Genomic DNA, 20,872 nt, shown 5'->3' with positions numbered 1-20,872 from the left:
AAGTGAGAGACCCAGTGTAATACTCTGGGGACTTGGGTTCAAATCCCACCATGACATATTATGAAATCTGAATCCAATAAAAATCTGGAATCAAATGCCAAGCTTGAAACCATGTCGTAAAAATAAACCCCCATGTTGATTATTGTTTTTAAATAAAGCAATGCCCTTTAGGGCAGGAAGCTTGGCCTACATATGACTCCAGACCTAAAGGACATTGTAAAAATGCCCTCTGGGGTAATGGGCAATAAATACTGGCCTAGCCAGTAATATCCACATCCCAAAAATGAATCAAAAAAATGTTAAATTCTCTGACCCATTCTGCTTGTCTTTACCCACATCAGTACACTGTCTCAACCTTTGTTTAAATTTCTAAATCTCCCTTCACCTGAACCCTCTCCCACCCCACTCTGCAGTAGTTCAAACCCCTGTCCACAGATTGGGCAGTACACAGGGCCATCCCAATGGAATAACTCCCTCTTCTACAGCATGAATCAAAATTCCCTCTTCACACACCACTCTGAGTCGTGTGTTTAATTCTCTAATCCACTTGACCCTATGTCAATTGGCATATGGCTCAAGTAACAATCCAGAGAGGATTACCTTAGATGCTCTGCATTTTAATTTGGACCCTAACTCTTCAAACTATTAGCAAAACATCATCCCTGGTTCTACCTTTGTCATTGGTTCCCATGAGGATCATGAGAACTGGATCCTCCACTCTAGTTCCTTTCTAGCCCCAAGTAGATGTCCTTAACACTGGGCAGGCAACACAACAGTTGGAGCTCCCAGTCACAGCTTCAGAGAACAGTATCTATCCCCCACTATACAGTTTCCTATCTCTACCACATGGCCCTTTGCTCTCCCACTTGAATGGCATCCTGCACCATCGTCATCGTGGGTTTGCTCACTCTGAACTGAAGTTACACAAGCTACAGACCCTTACTGTCAATATGGTTGTCCAAAATTGCACTGCATTCCACAAATTCCTGAATGCTGCAGTCATGGCACATCACCATCCCAGCCATGTCTGTCCAATATTATTTATCTAATTAGTTAATTAATTATTAATTTATAGAGCTAAAGCAATAGGAAGTTACACTCCCCTAATTTGGAAACAAATGATGAAGATTCACTTGGCTAAAGAAGGGTAGATAAAAGGAGCTCCTCTTCCCCCTCTGCATCAAATTCCTACATGGACCAAATCACCCACTTTGCACTCAGACATCACCTTCTCTCCTTGTGCCCTTCATTCTATGCAGTTTGTAAACATGTCTAATTTTATAGAACACTGATGACACACTCTCAATTGCAAGTCTAGCTCAGCTTCCTACTACAATAATTAACATCTATTAGGTAAGTACTTTTAGCTGATTGGAAGATAACTGCCACTGCCAATCAGCTCCTGATTACCTAGGTTGCTTAAATAGCTTGGAGTTTGAAAGTTCTATGTCAGAACCTGACTCTCAATCTAAATTTAAACTTCAGAAAAATTTACCAGAAATTCCCGCATGAACCAAATTCCCAACTTAGCACTCCATCTACGTCACGCTCTGACATCATTTTGGATGTTCCCCTTTGATGGGGAAGGGGTGGGGGAGTCTAGATCTAGGCAACACAGTTCAAAAATTATGGGTCTCAGATTTAAGACTGAGATGAAGAAAAAAATGTTCTTTCAGAGAGTCATTAGTCTGTGGAATTCTGTTCCCCAGAAGGCAGTGGAGGTTGGGTCATTGAAAATATTCAAGGCGGAGTTAGCCAGATTTTAGTTGACAAGGGAATCAAGTATTATTGGGGGGTGGGGGTGAGAGATAGGAAAGTGGAGTTGAGGCCACAATCAGATTAGCCATGATCATATTGAATGATGGAGCAGGCTCGAGGGGCCGAATGGCCTACTCCTGCTCCTAATTCTTGTGTTCACATCTCCTTTCTGTGCGTCCCCTTATTTCCCTGACTTATCATGTGCTTAATACACAGCTACAAAGCAAAAGATTTCAAGTAAACCTGCAATATTGAGAACTATAGGGGTGTCAAATGATATCTTTCACTTTTGGTCTGCTGTGTGCAATTTTAGTTCAATTACTGAGACACAAAGAGCTGGACTGTTAGAACATGTAGCCTCTTATTTAACTTTTTTCTTTTCTTTAACTTTCTTTTTTCTTTAACTTTTCTTTCTTAGTTAACTTATTTTAACTATATGCTTGTATGAGCAATGAAGCTTTGTCATTCCTAAAATAGCGTATCTCACAGAGTAACTAGAAACACAGCAACCAGCAAAGTAACAATACACAAAAGAATACATTTCTAGAATCAGCGAAAGCAAGTCTCCACAAACAGATTTTGCTTAAAAGACACAAATTACAAGGTGTGGTACAATGAAAATGATGACATTCCTCAGCAATTTCACTGTGGAAAAAAAGAGAATGGTCAGATGGGAAATTTAAAACCAACGATACCAACTCCACCCTTCATCCTCTAAACTCCAGGCAGATAAAAACACAGTACAAAACTTGTTAACTTGCATGTTTTTTGGTTACATCACCTGTTAGGAAAATGGGTGTTTTAATCGTCAAACATCATCCATGTGAATGGCAACTGGCTTTTAGCTTTATCAACATACGTCTGTCACAGTCAATATTCCAGTAATTCTTTTTTACTCTATCAAAACTAATATTAAGTGTAACCTGTAATATGTTACCATTTGTGATTTGCTCAGAAGAAAGGTTCTATGAAAATTCTATGCTAATTATGACAGTAGCCTTAACATTATAACATTTTACAGGTAAATGGTTGAGCTACCACTGAATCACTCATGATATTTTACTCTTCTGCTTATTTTACTCATCTGCTTATTTTCTCTTTTGCTTTAATATTTTGCTTCATTCAAGTGAGAGTTTCTAACTATCAGAAAATACTGAGCAGTTTAAGGCTCCATTCTGTGAAAAAAGGCCAAGATGTGATCGGATAGAGCTCTTCAAAATTATGGAGGTGTTTAATTAAGTAGACATTTGGAAAGTATTTTCACTTGTGGGGCAATCCAACACTAAGGGTGGAATTGACCCAGGTTTGCACAATGTGCTGTAGCGGGCAGGAAAAAGGACGTTTTACCCATCAGTCACAATGGTAGGTTTTCAGGCCATATTGTGTCATCCCATTCCTGGCATGTCCCACCTCATTAATAATGTATTCCCGGGATAGATGCCAGATCTGTGATTTGCCTGCCTCACCATCACCTCAGGTCCACAGTAATCCAGGCACATATATAAAGGGTGCCCCTGCACAGAGCTAGCACTCTCTAAGGGATAGGAGCTGCTGCAAATTCATGGCTACCAAAGGCAGGAAACATGCTGTCCCTAAATTTAGCAACGCCTCCTTCAAATGCCTGCTGGACACAGTGGAGGCTATTACGATGTCCTCTATCCCTGGTCTGGGTGAAGTCCAATAAGCAAGGTGACAAATCCAGCATGGGAGGCAGTGACAGCAATGGTCAGTGCCAAGGCCCTGCAAAAGAGGCCAGCCACCCAATGCCAAAAGAGGATGAATAATCTCCTCCATTCTGCCAAAGTAGGTCACTCTTTTTATCACTCTCAACTCATACACTCACAAACCCATCACACATCCACAGGGATCCCACTCACTGCCAGGCCAAGGGACATCGCCATTCACTCTCTCACATACACCTTCAACTACCCTGCGGATTGCATCCTCATCCCATCCATGGCACCACTCACCGCCGACGCATGCCAGGCATCCTTATCATTTGGTCAGGCAGGTGTCTTGCTTACACTTTTTGCATCTCTATTCATGCAGGACAAATGGCACACAGCAAATGGGAGAGGTCACAGAACAGCTGACATCAAGATCCTCACAGACTTTAAAAATAGAGCCATCCAGCTGGCCGGTGAGGATCTGGACAGGTCCTGTGCTGACGGTGAAGTCAGCTGTGAGGATCCAGCTATGCAACATCCATTGGACAACCATGCTATGGGTCAGTTCCCTGTTCCCCAGTCCCCTGCCATTCACTAATTTTCTCTCCTTGCTTTCACAGGCACATCTGGGAAGCAGCCGAGGGCGTCCACAACCCAGGTCCTCAAGTCAAACCCCAAAGGCACTGCAGAAGGAGAACCTGATGACATCCTAATTGAAGACCCATCATAGTGCTCACCCATGCCCTCCACCAGGGCAGAGATGCACACCTCAGTAGGACCTAGTTCTAGAGTAGCCTCAGGGTCAGAATCTGCTGAGCACATCGCACCATCTGATCCCCAGCAGGTGGTGGCTGGGACTTTCCAGATTTACGACACTTGGAGGACTGCTGAAAGCCAGAAATCTGCTGAGTCCAAGTCAGATGAGGAGCCTCTGGACTTGGTCATACCTCAGTTGCTGGAGCTGCAAAGGCAAGCTCATGAGCATCAGAAAGGATGTCCGCTGCACTCCTCAGATTGCAAGGCACGATGGACGAGTCCATCTGCCATTACTTTGAGGTGATAGTGCTGGAGTGCCAATGTGCCAAGATCAACACTGGTAAGAAGTGGGCCACCATGGACGCCTTAATCCAGTTCATTAGTCCTGTACTGCTGTGTGGGTTGAACTCCATCACTGACACCATAGTTGGCATCCAAGGCTGTCAACACAAGAGGGTGCGGGACAGCTCGATCTCACTCCAACTTCCCCTTCTCAAGCAGTCAGCCGAGGGCCCTCGGGCATGCATAGGGAGAAGGATCAGGAGGTGCCAATCCCAGGGACATCCACTAGTTAACTCCGGGAGAGTCTGGCCCATCTGAGTCCCATCTTCCTGTGACCTCAGCAACTCCAGTCCCATAGGCCGAGGATGGTGCCATTGCCATACAGCAGGACCTCAAAAGCAGGCTGGGGCCCTGCAGTTCTCAGCCCTCCAGAGGACGCCCGCCAAGGTCATCACGGACAGGGCATAGCACTCAACAGGCTGCATCCACCTCTGCTGTGAATGTTGGGGGGGTACCAAGATGTAGCGGCAGGGTTAGGAAGGTTTGGAAGGTGTAACTCTTTTGGGAGTCAACTAATTAAACTAAATGAACAAAATAAGGGATAAAACAAACATTGGGCATGAGTGTTAATAGCTTGTACTTAATGTTCACTATTGTAAATAAACTCCCAAGAATGTCTCCCTGCCTATGGCTCCTTGTTATGATGAACAGTGTTCATGTCACTCATGTGTGAAACCTTTCTGCACAAGATAAAGGCAGGTGTCTCAGTCTAGGGCATCTTCCCTGGGCAGTGTGTAACCTTCAGAGTAAAATGATGGTTCGGCTTCACACTCACTGGACACATTAGTGATGCCTGCACCTCGATGGTGTTTGTCATTGCTGCTAGGATTTTGTGGGCACAGAGATCCGTCATTCTCTTTGTGTGGTCTCAGCAGCTTTGAGCTGGGGCTGGCCCCTATCTGTTTAGCAACTGTGACCTGTGATAGTGTGGTTCTGAAGGGGACAGGCGTTGAAGGCAGACAAAAGATCAGGTGCATTTAAAGTTTCTTGGCTGCTTCTCCATGATATGACTCTGATCATAGAGCACAAGTGAGCTGCCATCAGCCAGTCAGCAGTCAGATATTCCCAGAGGCCATGTGAAGATATATGAAGTGTCCTCACTGCATGTCATCATCATCCTCCTAGAATCTAGCAACTATTAGGGCCTCCACTGCATCTCCATGATATGAGCCTGAGTACTGAGAGTATGTGCACAGCCACACAGGAGTCAAACTTTCACAGGTGCAAGGTGAGGATGTCAGGACTATCCTCACTGCATCTCGTCATCATCCTTCATTATCGAGGGACTGTGAGGGCCTCCCAAGCATACCTGCCCCATCTGGCCAGTATGGTGGCCTCATCAGCAATATCCTCGTCTTCAAGGACCTCATCACCAAAATCCACTTTGGTGTCCTCCTCATCAGAGGATATGTGCAGCTCTTCCATCTCCTCATCAGTCAGGTCCTTCCCCTGTTGCAGTGCCATCCTGTGGAGTGCATAGCAAGTAACCATGATGCTCAACACTCTCTAGGGACTGTATTGCAGTGCTCCACCAGACCTGTTGAGGCACTGGACCTCATTTTCCAAATGCCTATCGTTTACTCCACCAAAGTCCAGGTCGCTACATGAGCATCGTTATACCGTCTGCTGCAGTCTGAGGCACCGGCATTATCAGCCACATCCTCTGTGGGTGGCCCTTGTTCTCGGGGAGTCAACCCTGCAGCCTCTGTGGACCCTGGACAATGTCAGAGATCTGAGTCCTGCTAAGGAAGTAGGAGTCGTGGACACTCCCTGGGAATCATGTGCAGACCTGTAGGTTGTGTTCATGGCGGTTGCACACCAGCTGAACATTCAGCGAGTGGAAGCCCTTGTGGTTGATGTAGTTGACTGCTTGTTGCCACGGAGATCTAAGCGCCACATGAGTGCAGTCTATGGCACCTTGCACCAATGGGAAGCCTGAGATCTGCGTAAATCCCTGCTCTCTTGCTTCCTGGCTTGCCTGATCCCAGCTGAAATGCACAAAGTTGTATGCTTTGCTAAGATGGTGTCCTTGACCACCTGGATACACTTGTGCATGGAGGCTTGCGAGATCCCACGCAGGACACCTGTGGAGCCCTGGAAGGAGCCACTGGAATAAAATTTGAGCGCCACAGTCACTTTCTCGGTCATTGGCAGTGGATTCCCTCCCTGTCCCCATGGTGACAAACCCTGCAGATCTAGCAGATGTGACCGACCAGTTCCCTAGACATGCGTGCTCTTCAGCAACACTGGTTGTCAGTCAGCTTCAGGAAGGACAGGCGCCGTCCATAGATCCTGGGTCTAACTAGGCACCTATTAGTGACGGCTCACTGTGGATCTTCAGCTGTGTGAGCAACAGGCCCTGCTTCCCCTTCAACTTGAGGGAGGTACTCCTCCTTTTGCCGAGCCAGACATCTCTGCCACTCTCCTCTTCTTCTTCTGCTCTAGTCTCTGTAAGCCATGAGGCATATCACTAGGTCACCAAGCTCCATGATCCTGATGTTCTCCTCCTGCAAGATGAAAGAGAGAGATGCGTGGGTTTGCATATGTGTCCTAAGAACATTTCTTGATTAAGTCTGAAGGCCCCTTCACACATGCCAGAGAGTGCTGGCCACCACTTGGATGGCCAGTGTATAGTGCATTGCATGGCAGTCCAAAACTCCACCCTCTTCGCCCCGCTCCACCTGATCGATTGATGGTAGCTTTGTCCATTGGACTGCATGCTGTGCTCTCAGCTCAGGCGCAGGCATTCTCCTAATGTGCACTGCAAAGCTGCACTGTTAGCTTGAACCATGAGGGAGAGTAGTCTAAACCTGAATGATGACATTGCAAGGGGCATGTCCACAGGCCCCTGAATGTGGCAAGACAGGTGGATAAGATGGTAAAGAAAGCATATGGAATGCTTTCCTTTATTGGATGCAGTATTGAATACGAAAGCAGGAATGTGATGATGGAACTGTATAAAATGCTGGCTAGGCCACAGCTGGAATTTGGTGTACAGTTCTGGTCACCACATTACAGGAAGGACATAATTGCTCTGGAAAGAGTGTAGAGGCGATTTACAAGAATGTTGCCAGGGTTTGAAAATTACAGCTATGAATAAAGATTGGATAGGCTAGGGTTGTTTTACATAGAACAGCGGAGGCTAAGGGGTGACATAACTGAGGTGTATAAAATTATGAGAGGCCTAGATAGGGTAGACAGGAAAGGTTTGTTTCCCATGTTTTTTCTATTTATTCATAGGATGCAGGTATTGCTGGTTAGGCATTAGAGGGCATTTTTTTAAGAATCATTGTGGGTCTGGAGTCACATGTAGGCCAACAGTTTCCTTCCCTGAAGGACATTAGTGAACCAAATGGGTCTTTACAATAATTAGTAATGGCTTCATAGTCATCATTAGACTTTGACATCTTTTCTATTGAACTTAAATTTTACTATCTGCTGTGGTGGGATTTGAGCCCAGAGAATTACCTTCAGTCACTGGAATACAAAGCCAGTAACAATACCACTATATCACTGCCTCCCCTTAGCTCCAGAATCAATTACCAGGTAGCATAAGTTTAAGGTGATTGGTAGAAGAGGGAAAACTTTTTCACCCAGAGGGTGGTGGGTATCTGGAATTGTTGTCTGAGGCTGAAATGCTCAACTCATTTAAAAGGTACTTGGATTTGCAGCTGAAGTGCTGTAACCTGCAAGGTTACAGACCAGGTGCTGTAAAGTGGGATTAAAATGAGCGGCTAGTTTCTTTTTCATCTTTTTCTGGCCGGCACAGACATAATGGGATCTATGGCCTCTTTTTGTGCTGTAACTTTTCTATGGTTCTATGGGTTGTGAGCGTCTCCACCAGTGACTGCACCTTGGCCACCTTTCGCAAGGGGATTGTACAACTTGCCCAGTCAACCAATTGCTCTGCTGCCCCCTAAAACGCACATTAATTTGCAGTTTGCACCTGAAGAGTGAAAAGTTCTGGAGCATTCAGTGGCACTTTTATGCTTTTGCGTTGCTTGAGTGGGCAGGAAAGCTTCAGAGGCCCGACTCCAAACATGTCACTGGAGCTGCAGCTGAACAGTCTCAGCTGCAGAAGAATGCTCATTCTTGACAAGCTTTTCCAAGTACGTGACATTAAAACAATTATCTCTACCTTTTAGCCTATTTGGATCCCTTCTCCCCACCCCACCCCCATTAGGGCTATCTATACCTTGCTTGTCCTGCTTTCTACCCTTAATGTCACCTATTAGCACATTTCTTAGCTAATATCACCTTCTTCAACACCTCTTTGTCCTTTTGCCTATGACATCTTTTGGCAATCTCCACCTATCACTGGCCCTCTATCCAGCTCTACTTGTCCCACCCCACCTTAAACCAGCTTATATTTCACCTCTCTTCTATTTTTCCTTAGTTCTGTTGAAGAGTCATACGGACTCGAAACGTTAACTGTGTTCCTCTCCGCAGATGCTGTCAGATCTGCTGAGTTTTTCCAGGTATTTTTATTTTTGTTTTTGTTTTGGATTTCCAGCATCCACAGTTTTTTGCTTTTATCTTAGCACTATGTAATAATGCTTCAGAAAAAAAAGCTTGAGTTTCATTGGGAACCGAAAAAGCCCACAGATTTTGCCCTTACTGTATCCTTATTCTAATCTGCAATCCCTACAAAAATAAAGTATGAAAGAGATTTGTTTAAATAAAGTATCTTTTTATCATCTTGTATGTTATATCACTAATGAGACCTAAGTATATAAAAAAGTAAAAGTACATGAGACTGGCTAAAATATCTTTAATAGTTGGATTATATTTATACAGCCTTTAAAGTCTGCATTTTTGCTTTTTATGTTTATCTGGGGAAAATAGATTAAGTGGCCTTGTTAATATTTCATTTTCACATTGCATTTTATTTGCTCAAAATGAATGTCCAATTGCTAATACCTGCCTATGGTGGCTGCAAAAGAACAGGCAATTATTTAACAGTTGGCCCAACACCAGCTTGTCCAGAGTATGTCTTGAATTTCCACGTTGGATGTTAGATTAACATAAGGTATTGTCATGATGTCAGCATCATCTTCTGCTGTAACTCCGCCTCCTGACCAGCAGGGGGTTACAAAGTCAATGCTTCAATCCATTCTTTAATAAGCCTGTACATGTTTAAGTTCACCACTTAAAACATGTTACATTGAAAATCTTCTCCACTTCCTTTTCTCTGAATTTGGGGCTAAAGGCAATTAATGTGAAACAATTAAACTTGCAGAATCTGTTTTTGAATCATGTCACTGTGAAGTTCAGATCATTTTTAGAGGTCAGAAAGAATTAATGATCTGGAGAAAAGACTTCTTGTGAGGAAATTATGCAATAAATATAGGGCTGAATCTTACCTATGTTGGGTGGGCTGGACGGGAGTGGGCAGGGGCGGGCGCGGAGCCAATCGCCACCCTATCGTAGGTCATGTTGGAGTTGTAGAGAACATTGGTGAGGCCACAGCTGGAGTACTGTGTGCAGTTCTGGTTGCCACATTATAGGAAGGATGTGATTGCACTGGAGAGGGTGCAGAGGAGATTCACCAGGATGTTGCCTGGGATGAAACATTTAAGTTATGAAGAGAGTTTGGATAGGCTTGGGTTGTTTTCATTGGAGCAGAGAGGACTGAAGGGTGACCTGATTGAGGTGTACAAGATTATGAGGGGCATGGACATGGTGGATAGGGAGCAGCTGTTCCCCTTAGTTGAAGGGTCAGTCACAAGGGGTCATAAGTTTAAGGTAAGGAGCATGAGGTTTAGGGGGGATGTGAGGAAAAACGTTTTAACCCAGACAGTGGTGATGGTCTGGAATGCTCTGCCTGGGAGGGTGGTGGAGGCAGGTTGCCTCACATCATTTAAAAAGTATCTGGATGAGCACTTGGCACATCATAACATTCAAGGCTATGGGCCAAGTGCTGGTAAATGAGATTAGGTAGGTAGGTCAGGTGTTTCTCACGTGTTGGTGCAGACTCGATGGGCCGAAGGGCCTCTTCTGCACTGTGATTCTGTGATTCTGCATGCCACCATTTTAGGCCGGTGGGCCAATTAAGGCCCGCCCAGCATAATAAGCTTTCTGTAGCGCCAAGCGCTATCTATGCTGGCAGTGGGAGGAGGGAGAGTTGCCTCAGCGAAATTAAGTACATAACGAAAGTTTTTAAATAATCAAGTTAAAAATTATTTAGACATGTCCCCTCATGTGACAATGTCATATGAACTGGGACATGTTTGTGAAGTCACGAAAATTTGTTAATTTCATACAAGCTTCGGGAAAACTCACCCCACCTGTGGATGAGGTTTCCTGAAAAATGCAAAGGCTGCTTGAGCTCTTCGCCTGCCCGCCAACCTTGAGGTTGGATGGGCAGTGTTGTTAATGACTTTAATTGCTTTATAGGCTGTTGACAGTTCGGCAGGCGCGCAGCTGTCTCGGGCACCCGCCCACCGAACAAAATATCGAAATGATGCATGATGATGTTGGGACGCACGGCCAACGTCATCGCACGTTATCTTATGTGGTGGCATGTCAGCCCCACTCCCACACGCCGACAGCTATATTCTGCCTGTAGACTCTCTGAGTTTGCGACCGTCACTTAACAAATAAAATTTACCACTCTCAATTTCAATTGACCCAGCATCGTCAGCGTTTTGGGGGAAAGAGTTCCCCCAGAAGAATCTTCCCTGGATCAATTGACATAGGCCAAGACACATAACTAAAGAATGATGCCATTTATTAAGACAAATTGTAATCATTGTTAAGTAACCTTATTCCTATTATAGTAGCATGAGATTTTTCATTTAGGTATCGGCTTGAGAATGTTTTCCCTATTGAAGGAATAAAATAATCTATTTGCTACCCAGTGAAACCGCCCCAATCCTCCCAAACCCGCTTAAAAGACCATCCCCAAGGGGTTACTGCTAAGGACAAAATCAGAGTATACCCCCCATTTCCCTTATTATCATCCATTGCCCTCCAACCCAAATAATATTAACTCTCTCAGCCTACACTTGGAGTGGCCACTTGGGCAAGGTACCAAAGGATGCCAATCCTTTATAAGCCAATGCCTATAGATTCATTTCCGAGCAGAAGTCAGAGTTTTAAAGAAAGAAGAGAGAGTGAGACAATATGGGAAAAGCATAATCAGCAGAAGTAGTGCCTCTGAGTATGGCTGCTACTTATTTTACTATATATTTTGCTTCATTCTCGAGATGTTTGGTGTCGCTGGCTAGGCCAGCATTTATTGCTCATCCCTAATTTCCCTTGAGAAGGTGGTGGTGAGCTGCCTTCTTGAACCACTGCAGTCCATTTCCTGCAGGTACACTCATAGTGCTGTTAGGAAGGGAGTTTCAGGATTTTGACATTGCGACAGTGAAGGAACAGCGATATATTTCCAAGTCAGGATGGTGAGTGACTTGGAGGGGAACTTCCAGGTGGTGGTGTTCCCAGCTATCTGCTGCCCTTGTCCTTCTAGATGGCAATGGTTGTGAGTTTGGAAGGTGCTGTCTAAGGAGCCTTGGTGAGTTCATGCAGTGCATTTTGTGTAGGGTACACACAATGCTACAGTGCATTCGTGGTGGAGGGAGTGAATGTTTGTGGATGGGATGTCAATCAAGCATGATGCTTTATCCTGGATGGTGTCAATCTTCTTGAGTGTTGTTGGAGCTGCACTCATCCAGGCAAGTAGAGAGTATTCTATCACATGCCTGTCTTGTGTCTTGTAGATGGTGGATAGGCTTTGGGAAGTCAGGAGGTGAGTTACTCACAACAGGACTCCTAACCTCTGACCTGCTCTTGTAGCCACAGTATTTATTTGGCTAGTTCAGTTCAGTTTCTGGTCAATGGTAACGCCCAGGATTTTGATAGTGGGGATTCAGTGATGGTAATGCCATTGAGTATCAAGGGGAGACTGTTGAATTCTCTCTTGTTGGAGATGGTCACTGCCTGACACTTGTGTGGCGTGAATGTTACTTGCCACTTGTCAGTCCAAGCCTGGATATTGTCCAGGTCTTGTTGCATTTGAACATGGACCGCTTCAGTTCTGAGTCGTTGCGAATGGCGCTCAACATTGCGAAGTCATCAGCAAATATCCCTATCTGATCTTACGATGGAAGGAAGGTCATTGATGAAGTAGCTGAAGAAGACTGAGGAACTTCTGCAGTGATGTCCTGGAGCTGAGATGACTGACCTCCAAAAACCACAACCATCTTCCTTTGTGCTAGATATGACTCCAAGTTTTCTCCCTGATTCCCATTGACACCAGTTTTTCTAGGGCTCCTTGATGCCACACCCGGTCAAATGCTGCCTAGATGTCAAGGGCAATTACTCTCACAACTCCTCTGGAGTTCAGCTCTTTTGTCCATGTTTGAACCAAGGCTGTAATGAGGTCAGGGGTTGAGTGACCCTGGCAGAAGCCAAAGTGAGCTTCAGTGAGCAGATTATTGCTAAGCAAGTGCCACTTGATAGCAATGTTGATGACCCCTTCCATCACCTTAGTAGACTGATGAGCCAGTAATTATCCAGGTTGAATTTGTCCTGCTTTTTGTGTATAGGACAATTTTCCACATTGCCGGGTAGCTATACTGGAACAGCTTGGCTAGGGGTGTTCCTCCAGTTCAGTACCTCATAAGATTTAAGTGTTTTTGTTTCCACTAATCTGTTTGAGAGTCTATTCCAGATATTGAATACTGAGGGAGAGTTGTACTGTTGTAGGTGTCATCCTTCAAATAAGGTTTTTCACCAAGACTCTGTCTACCTTATTAAGTGGAAGCAAAAGATCTCAAGGCATCATTTCAAGGAGAGCAAGTGAGTTCTTCCTCCATGTCCTAGCCCTATCCCTCGACCAACATCATGAAAACAAATTATCTGTTCATTATCACATTGCTGTTTGTGGGAACATGTGAGATTAGTTATTACATTGAGTCACCACACTTCAAAAGGGCTTCATTGCCTCTAAAGTACCTTGGGATGAACTGAAGTCATGAAAGCTGCTGTTAATGCAAGTTATTTCTTTCTATGTTAATCATTCTTTACATGGAGATTTCCTGATGTCACTAATGTGTGTTGACAGGAATGTTGATTGTATCTAACATGTGTAGTTGCACTAGTTTGTCAGCTCAGAGTACAGACTACTTCTGAAAAGTCCTAAAGCATTTTGGACTACTAAATTTCTCAGAGGGAATTTTTCATATCTCAGATGACAACAGAAATCACATTCACCAGACAGTGAAAGGATGAAAGGTTGAATTAATCTGTAGGAAGAGAAGATGGGCTGACAGTTCTTTGCTAGAACAGAATGTGATGGAGCTGCTGTGGGTTTCTAGCATTTTGTGCTTTTTTATCTGGATTTCTGATATTTATTATTTTTATTTCAGTGGTGGCATTGTTTTTCTTGAACACTTTACTTCTAAGTCCAAATTGTGGATTTACTATAATTGAGTTTGAACTAAATATTTAGATTTTAAAATTGCAGAACACAATATAAAATACTAACCCCACAACACATGGTTCTTCAGCAAGGGTAAAACTGACTGTATCTCTCTACATAAATGACTACTCCCTGCTTATACTCTTACATCTCTGGTGTTTTAAAGCAAAATTCCTACAGCTGTATACAGCTGAATTTTAAACAAAACAATAAAATAACTTACCTTTCTAGCCTGTACATCAAAGTTGGCTCATGGGATCAGACTAAAATCAAAGAGACTGTTGAAACCCATTGAAACAGATCTATGGCTTTGATTAATCGTCTATGCCACAAAGACAATTCAGTGAAAGAGCATAATCATTTATTTGAGAGTAGTGTGCGAGCCAGTGTTGTTGTGCTTGTCAGAAAGGAGACAAAGGTGAATTTGTCACAGACTATGGGCACAGTACAATATGCATCCTAGTTCAATCTCAAAATTGTTTGCAAGCAGGCTGACATGAAATGGATTGGTCAGTGGGAACCTGAAATTGCATTTTGTCCCTTTCTTTGAGAAAATATGAGTCTGAAAATCCATAAGGGTTTTGTCAGCCTCCTACCATAACTCTGGTGGGAGATTGGTGGAACTACCAAGGAATCCACTCACCTAAGGTGCCTGACCACTAGGCCACAAACTCTGGGATCATGACCCGAACAAATTCGAAGCCTAAATTTCATCAGAGTAGTTGAAACAAAAGATCGCTTTTAAAGCATCCATATATTTTATTCCTTTAATAAAAAAAGAGGGGCAGCTGCTCCCTCTGTGGTCACAGAGGATGAGGCTGAAGGGGTCACAGGCAAGGGGAATTTCAAAGGGCCAGACACCCACAGGGTGTCCAACAGCCGCTCCTCCTTCCTTTGGGTGCCCGAAGGCCCTTGTCTGACACCTTGAAAGAAAGGAGCACCTAGAAGAAGGTTGAGGTGACCCATCCCCCTCTCGCATAGCCATTGCAAAAGTTCAACCATGGATACAGCTTTGGATGCAAGTCTGCATGCCTCTCCAGCAGAAGCTGGGCATTCTGCTGGGCCAGGTTCTCCACAGCGTCCGTCACCCTTCCCATGGACACTCTATGCACATGTCGACACCTCCTCATCAGACGACAGGTGGAGAGGCTCCTCAGGTGCCACTCTGTTGAAGGTCTCTGACATCTCTGCCTGACGTACCCCTGTTCCTTGCAGCTTCCCCAGCATCTCATGCAGGGCTCATCCTAGAGGCTGGTCACCTGACTCGTACATCACAGATGCCTCTTCCCCACCAGTCCCCTGAGTGCCGGTGAGCTTGGCTGACCCTGCCTCCTCCTACCGTGGACACATGTCTGTGCAAGGGTCACCAGAATGTGAGACCCAGCCTGAACTACATCTAGTACCCATCTAGTGTATCTAGTGTACATCTAGTGTACGTCTCTGCGCTGGTGGAGGGTGCAGGCGACTGCTGTGACACCTCCACAGGTGCACTTTCTTCCTCTCCCCAATGTCCTGGGCCCTCTGTGGGCTGGAGGAATGCTAAACAGTGTCTCCTCTTCTTCCATTGCCCTCTTCCTGCTGGCACCTGCAAATGAGAGCAGACAGAGCAAGTGACTGCATGAACTGCCTCCAACACGGACGGATACATGACCCTTAGGTTTTTATGTGACATGCTTGGATCCTTACTGGATGGAGGCTTCTCGCCGACCTCTCCATCTCCGCAGTCTCAGTCTGGTTCCTTCCGAGCCAGCTGGGCTGCCCGATCCTCAGTGATGCTCTTGGGGTCAGGCTGGCCCCATCCAGTCTTCCCTCTCTCTTTCCTTTTGGGCCTCAACTTTTCCTGCACAAAGAGAGAAAAGGGTATTGAGAGCAATTGGGTTTCAGGTATCTTCCTCATGCTTCCAGCCTTACAATAACCCAATGGATTGTGTGCCATGTGATTAATGCACTGCAGGTTGCCCAAAAAGATTCAGGGGAGCACTCTCCAGAGTGGTGAGCCCATGCAGATATAAGGATAAGGCTTACAAAGGCATGTCATTAGCAGTACTTGCTGGCTCCCTCAAAGCCTACCCCCTTCCCCACTTGTCCCCCCCAAACCTCCCAGATAGCATCTGAGCTCCATGTGGGGGAGGGTCAGGGGCCCACTGTGACCTCTCCACCTGCAAACTAGATAGACTGCAGTGAGACTATGAAGCATCACCTTATCATATTGAGTAGCTCTTTTATGCATGGGCCTCATGGATGCCTTTGCCACTGAGACCCATGTCCTCTTTACCATGCAGTGAGGTGAGTGTGAGCAGTTAAATGTTCATTTACCCTGGTGTTGTGGATGAGGTCATTCATCTGTTTGTGGCATTTCAAGGCAGTCCTCTGGTGGATGCCCTGGCACTGACCACCCTGGAGACTTCCTCCCATGCAGGGTTTGTCTGAGGGCTCGGCCTCCTCCTTCCAACCTCTAAGTAGAGGCCACCCCTCTTGTCCTCCACTGCATTAAGAAGGACTTCCAAGGATGCGTCACTGAATGTGGGGGCCGGAGCTCCCTGTGATTGGCAGGCCATTTCCTCCTTCAACGGTGGGTAAGTTAATGTCCAGGTGCCTTTTAAATGTGGCACCTGCATATGACAGCGGGTCAAGCAGCATCCGGCCTGCCCGGCCACGAAACATATCGGGAAACACCCAACTCTAGTTAATGAGGCCAGCATTGCACGATACATCGCAAATTCCCAGCGGCCTCCACGGTGGGGAACACTCCCCATTCTCACCCACAGCCCCTGCCATGGAACTTCATCCCAGAATGGAAAATTCTGCCCACAGTGTTCAAATTTGAGAGGAATTATTTCCTTAACCTAAAATGTCGAATGATTCAGGGGAAACATTGCACAATGCCTGGGCCATCATGATTAATTATTTCAGCTGTAATGACATCTGAGCCCAGTAGCTTATATTTCTAAGCATGTTTGAGAATCCTTGGTAACTTATCAAGAGGGATTGGTTCACTGATAGGTTCTGAGAGTGTTGAATTGGTTGCTCTGGGATCCTGGTTCAGGAGGCATCAATTTATCACTGACGGTTCATTGCGGAATTCAGTGAGATTTTCAACCCAATTTGCCAATCGTTTGAGCTCCTTGGTGATTAGTGCGTGATCACTTAGGCCAGGATTTTCCGGCCCCACCAAAGAGTGTCTCCCTCCCCCCAGCAGATGCAGTGAATCATTTAAATCTCCATTCAGTCCGGCGGGACCGTAATAGCCTGCCAGCAGGAGGGGCCATAAAATCCTGGCCTCACAGTATTGATGATTGGTCCATGCATAACTTTTCAGTGCATCATGGGCAGTTTGATTTCAATCATAGAAATACCTGGAAAAACTCAGCAGGTCTGGCAGCATCGGCAGAGAAGAGCACAGTTGACGTTTCGAGTCCTCATGACCCTTCAAAAGAACATGAGGACTCGAAACTTCAACTTTGCTCTTCTCCGCTGATGCTGCCAGACCTGCTGAGTTTTTCCAGTGATTTTTGTTTTTGTTTTTTTTTTGGATTTCCAGCATCTGCAGTTCTTTGCTTTTAATTTCAATCATGTTGATTTGTGCCTGGTTAAATTTCCGCCACTGTCTTTTCCCACTAGGAGTTCTGTATTTCACTTAATTTAACTAATCTTTGACAATTGTGTAGTATTGCTTCTGTCCTGTGAAGTTTTTGTTATTCATACAGCTGAGGCTGGCCGCATGCTTCTCATCAACAAGAGTACAAATCTCTACGTTTTTTCATCAAAGCAATCCTGATGATTGTGACAAGTGTAGTCTTTGGATTTAGTTGAGATTCTGTAAACATGCGCTGTGAACTTTGTCCACTCATCTTCCTTTCTGGATATAATGACTGATATATTATTTGCTGTCTTTGTGATTGCTTTAGAAAAATTCCTGCTAAACAAAGGGTTTCAGCTGGTTCATATTCAGCCATTTCATAGTTTTAGGAGCTTTGATGATAATGGATTGTGCCACGCATAGTTTAGAGTGGATTAAGGGATGGTAAAGAATTATAGCCTTAATAATATGAATGTCAAAAAATGATCTGTGAATGTCCAAAAACAATTTAAATGACTTTGGACCGTCTGTGAAGTGAAGATATTTTTAATGGTAAGACAGAAAACCAAAAGTACATTTTTTTGTGCACAACAACTGATTATAGACATAAACGTTCTACACATTGTATAACAATGATTTTATTAAATATCCTATCATACAGCAAGTTGATAATATTGTTATGATATAATAAATACATGTCTCACATGCCAGAATTGCTAGATCTTTTGGAGGTTACTCTAAGGATTGAAAAGTGTTTTTTTTTTCCCACAGTAAGGCATTTTGGAAGATAAACTATATTTACCCAGCGATGATCTTTTTTGTACATCTCCCTCATTTCAAGCCTAACTATGGATTTTATATCACCCAGTTGTTTAGCACCGTCGTTCACATCTGACAAAATTTAGAGTAGGGTAAAACCGTAGATGACGAGTCCATTAAAGTGTTTGATTGTTTCACTTATATTAGCATTTTTCAATTTGCTCACTTTATGACTGCATTTAGTATTCTCATGGCAGTGTTATGAGTACAGGACATGGAACAATTTTTATTTGCAATAGCTCAAATATACTATTCTCACTACTTATTAAAATAAGCGATATGGTGCTGTATTATTCGCAAAGACTGAGTTGACCATATCTCATCAAGGAACTTGGAAGGGAACATATCTAACCGCACAACAGCCACTTTTCTATAAAAGGATACATTTCGCATGGCCCTATGCCACTGGCATGACTGCAATGTTCTTGAGTATATTGGCTTCATGCAAGTTCCTACCAACAATCTGTATATAAATACTGCAGCAGATTAAAAACAGGAATTGACTGCCAATGCTCCATTACCTAAAGTATGACATATGTACTGGGTGTGGTTCAACAGTGCTAAATGTGTAATTGTTTAGAAAAATGAATTTGCTTTCCACCATGCAATAGGCATGGTGGTACTGATGATCAACTGTAGTCTTGATAGAAATTAAACAAGTTATTACATTAAAGCTTATCAAATAAGTATAATAAAAGCCTACAGTACACACAATAATGAAAGGTCCCTCAATTGACAGCTGTTTAGATTTTTGTGCAAGCCCCACACAATTATTTTCTCCCTATGGCATTCAGTGCACTAGGTGGCAGCCTATTCCACAATTCAGGAAATAAACATGAAGAAATTACCTCCAGGTCAGCCATGTACAGGAAGAAAACAGCAGGCTGAATCTACTCCAATGCACGGTAGTTTCCTTCTGATTACACACTGAGTGGTGCAAACTTCCTAGGCCTTGAGGACCGAATAAAGCTGTTTCCTGGTTGTGCTTTGGATAAATGAGTGAATAATGTTTTTAAAGCGTTCAGGGGACAGTTTTCAGACTAATGAAGTTTAAAGAGACAAAAACATTTTAAATGTTTCCTTGTATGTGGTCTATTCGATGGCTGTACCCTATGGATCTGGCTAGTGCCCTATGTAATGCATTTTTTAAGGATTTGCATAGTTTACATTTCATTCACGTGTTACTTTTTAGAGTTCTGTACGCAGTCATGTAATGTGTACACATTCATCAATTGATTCTGATAATAATTCTACAAAATTACTTCATTTGCTTAATCTTTTGCTAATGAAGATAGCCTCAACTCCTTTATTCCTTGTTGATTTACAAACACCTAGTTCTTTAAATCCTTCAGCTGAATTTTTCGTCCCGCAGGAGGGCGTGTGCCTGACCTGAAAGGAGGTAAAATAGTCCGTGATGCCATCAGGTGACCGGCCCACCGTCATTGCGCACTCGCGCAATGTTTCACTTGGCGAGCGGCGCCCGCCATTAATTAACAGGACACTTAACGCCCTTAACGGTCCAATTGTCTGTGATTTTACCTTGTCCGTGCGATTTTCTGCTTGTCACACAGACAAAACGGGCAGGCAGCCAGCCGACATTTTCACAAATCTTATCCAAGGGAGGGATAAAAAGGGTCAGCAGCATTGCCAGTGTGAGTAGTGAGCTTTGGAGATAGTTTGCAGCTGGTTGCTTATTGATACTTGGCAGCTTCATCTCTGTTTGGGGTTTCACTGTTAGCATTTCCACGCATGATTTCAGGTCTCAATGCAGTCTGACAGAACCCTGGAATATTCAGACCAGAGGTATCAGACAGCCTTCCCTTACCCTGCTAATGGGGATTGTGGTCTCTGCTGGTGGCACCTCCTCTGAGGAGGAAGAGAGGGGCAGAAGGAAAAGGAGGCCACGTGTCCCAATGCAGCTTCCAGGGGAGAGGCTAGTGGGGGGAGAGGCGCAGGCCAGTAGGTGGTCCAAGGTGGAAGGGGCTGCAGAAAACGCCACTATCCTACTGCCAGGGTTTGCAGGTGGCGATGCAGCTACCTCAATATGTCTGAGGTGCAGTGCCGAATGAGGCTCCACTTCTCAAGGAAGACAGTGACATCCATTTGTCAGATGGTTGGGCCTGAGATCAGCTCCAACAATGTGGGTGGACACCCCATGGCAGTGGCTCTGAAGGTCACAGTGGCCCTCAACTTCTACCCATCCGGCTCTTTCCAAGGCCCAAGGGGGATCTTTGTGGAGTCTCCAAGTCAGCTGCTCACAGTTGCATCAAGCTGGTGACAGAAGCTCTGTTCAGGTGAGTAATTTCATTTATTGATTTCTGTATGGATGAGGTCAGCCAGGCTGAGTGAGCCAGAGGCTTTGCAGCAATTGCTGGGCTCTCCCGTGTCCAGGGTACAATAGACTGTACACATGTGGCCATCAAGGCGCCAGCAGGTGAGCCAGTGCCTTCGCCAACAGGAAGGGCTTCCACTCCATGAACGTGCAGATAGTGTGTGGTCACAGGATGCAGATTCTGCAAGTCTGTG

Source organism: Carcharodon carcharias, chromosome 5 (genome assembly GCF_017639515.1).
Source record: "Carcharodon carcharias isolate sCarCar2 chromosome 5, sCarCar2.pri, whole genome shotgun sequence".
NCBI classification, from domain to species: domain Eukaryota; kingdom Metazoa; phylum Chordata; class Chondrichthyes; order Lamniformes; family Lamnidae; genus Carcharodon; species Carcharodon carcharias.
Note: the sequence above shows the minus strand (reverse complement) of the source record.